Here is a 3,078-nt window from a genome sequence, read left to right as displayed (position 1 = left end):
CCACTTGTTAAAGAGATTGTCTTTTTTCCATTGTATATCCTTGCCTCCTTTGTCAAAGATAAGCTGTCCATAGGTTCGTGGATTTATCTCTGGGCTTTCTATTCTGTTCCATTGATCTATATTTCTGTCTTTGTGCCAGTACCATACTGTCTTGATGACTGTGGCTTTGTAGTAGAGTCTGAAGTCAGGCAGGTTGATTCCTCCAGTTCCATTCTTCTTTCTCAAGATTACTTTGGCTATTCGAGGTTTTTTGTATTTCCATACAAATTGTGAAATTATTTGTTCTAGTTCTGTGAAAAATACCGTTGGTAGCTTGATAGGGATTGCATTGAATCTATAGATTGCTTTGGGTAGAATAGCCATTTTGACAATATTGATTCTTCCAATCCATGAACACGGTATGTTTCTCCAACTGTTTGTGTCCTCTTTGATTTCTTTCATCAGTGTTTTATAGTTTTCTATGTATAGGTCTTTTGTTTCTTTAGGTAGATATACTCCTAAGTATTTTATTCTTTTTGTTGCAATGGTGAATGGTATTGTTTCCTTAATTTCTCTTTCTGTTTTTTCATTGTTAGTGTATAGGAATGCAAGGGATTTCTGTGTGTTAATTTTATATCCTGCAACTTTACTATATTCATTAATTAGCTCTAGTAATTTTCTGGTAGAGTCTTTAGGGTTTTCTATGTAGAGGATCATGTCATCTGCAAACAGCGAGAGTTTCACTTCTTCTTTTCCTATCTGGATTCCTTTTATGTCTTTTTCTGCTCTGATTGCTGTGGCCAAAACTTCCAACACTATGTTGAATAGTAGTGGTGAGAGTGGGCATCCTTGTCTTGTTCCTGATTTCAGAGGAAATGCTTTCAATTTTTCACCATTGAGGGTGATGCTTGCTGTGGGTTTGTCATATATAGCTTTTATTATGTTGAGGTATGTTCCTTCTATTCCTGCTTTCTGGAGAGTTTTAATCATAAATGAGTGTTGAATTTTGTCAAAGGCTTTCTCTGCATCTATTGAGATAATCATATGTTTTTTATCTTTCAATTTGTTAATGTGGTGTATTACGTTGATCGATTTGCGGATATTAAAGAATCCTTGCATTCCTGGGATAAAGCCCACTTGGTCATGGTGTATGATTTTTTTAATATGTTGTTGGATTCTGTTTGCTAGAATTTTGTTAAGGATTTTTGCATCTATGTTCATCAGTGATATTGGCCTGTAGTTTTCTTTTTTTGTGGCATCTTTGTCTGGTTTTGGAATTAGGGTGATGGTGGCCTCATAGAATGAGTTTGGAAGTTTACCTTCTTCTGCAATTTTCTGGAAGAGTTTGAGTAAGATAGGTGTTAGCTCTTCTCTAAATTTTTGATAGAATTTGAAATTACATTCTTACATTTAACCTCTCACACTGAAATTTCATTTTTCATCTTCCAGCTCTAGCTTTGCTTGAACTACCCATTCTTCTGCATGAAGATCATTATTATTCATTCTTTTCTGTATAATTTACCCTGCATCAAAGCAGGAAAGACACATCACACTTTCTTCTCTTGTGCACCACAGAATGGACCCCAGGGACCACAGCATTTTTTTCTCCTGAAGGATGCACCTACAGCCCTCAAATCCCCAGCCTCCCTGTCCAATCCCAAGGCACACACTGCTCAGCAGATGCCTTCACCAGAATCTGGTGGTCCCTCCACAGAGGGAGCAGGAAAGAGGGTGATGGCCAGTGATTCTGTATCCTTTATCCCCTAATCTTGCCTGTGGGCAAGTGGCCATCCTCAAGTCATCTAGAATTCTCCCAGTGTACAAGGACCTGTAAGACCCTGACAAATGCCAACAGACTGGACCTGTCACAAACAGATGACAGCAGGCTCTGAACATCCTCTGCTTTCAGAGGCTCCAGCTCCCCCACTTGCTCACTGATGCTTGAAATTGCTTTAAGGAGAGACAACAGTTTTCACTCACAATTGCAGAAAACTTTGAACGCCCTGAATGAACTAACTCAATGATTTAGACCAGTGCACTGGTCTGAAAGATTAGATGACACAATGGGCACCTGAAAAATGGTTATGAAATGACAGATAAGGGTTATAGTAGAGAGCAAAAGGGCTTTTCTTGCTTCCTTGGGCGCTTAAAAAAGAAAAATCTTAAAATCACAAGACCTGGAGTCAAATTTGGTCTCACTGCCAGTGGTCTGACCATAGGCAAGTTACTCAATGTTTTAAGTCTGTCGCTTATTCCTAAAATGAAGGTGAATACCTACATCCTGAGTCACCGTGAGACTTTGAGGCCATTCTAAGCCTGAATATTTTCCTTCTTTCCCTGTTACCTTCAGCACCTCGAGCTCTGTTCCTGTTCACACCAGCTCCATCCCCCTCTCTGATCATTACAGAGGTTAAAAGGGAGAAGTCTGGAACACTGGATGTAAGTACAAACCCTAAGTTGCTGTGATCTTGGGCAAGTTACTTGACTGCTCTGTGCTGTTTTCTCTGTAAAATGAAGATAATAAGAGTATTTGCCTCATGGAGTGACTGTAAGGATTGAGCGAGTTAAGACGTTTGAAAAAGGCGGGAGTGAGGGGTGGGGGGTGGAGGTGGTCACTGCAAGAAGCGTTTCTGACAATCCTTCCCCAGGGCTTCTCCTCACCTGCTCACTTTCCACAAGCCAAAGCAGCATTGAAAGCTCCTCCACTTCCGCTAACATAAAAAAAAAAGCCTGTAAATTGCTGCACCTTCCCCACGGTTTCTCAAAGCCCCCAGCCTGATCCCTAAACTGCTAGGCCGTCTGTTCCTTCCGTCTGCTTTAGGTCCCCCAGCCTGGGGCGAAACTTGGGGAGCCCAGACTCCTCTGGGGGCGGTGGCGGAGGGGGCGGGGCGGGGGCCGCGGGGGCGCGGGAGGGGCAGGCGAGGCTCTGTGAGGTGGGGCCGGCCCCCGCCCCGCGGTTGCCAGGCAGCGCAGCGAGCGTCGGCGTAGCCAGGCGAAGGCTAAGCGCTAACAAAGCCAGGTCCCACCGCACCGCTCCTGTGCTCCTGGCTGAGGCAGGTGCCGCCCTACGCCGCTCACACTCGGCTGCTTTCCGCCCTC

This window comes from Muntiacus reevesi, chromosome 8, assembly GCF_963930625.1.
Source record: "Muntiacus reevesi chromosome 8, mMunRee1.1, whole genome shotgun sequence".
In the NCBI taxonomy this organism is placed as follows: domain Eukaryota; kingdom Metazoa; phylum Chordata; class Mammalia; order Artiodactyla; family Cervidae; genus Muntiacus; species Muntiacus reevesi.
This window is presented reverse-complemented; position numbering follows the sequence as displayed.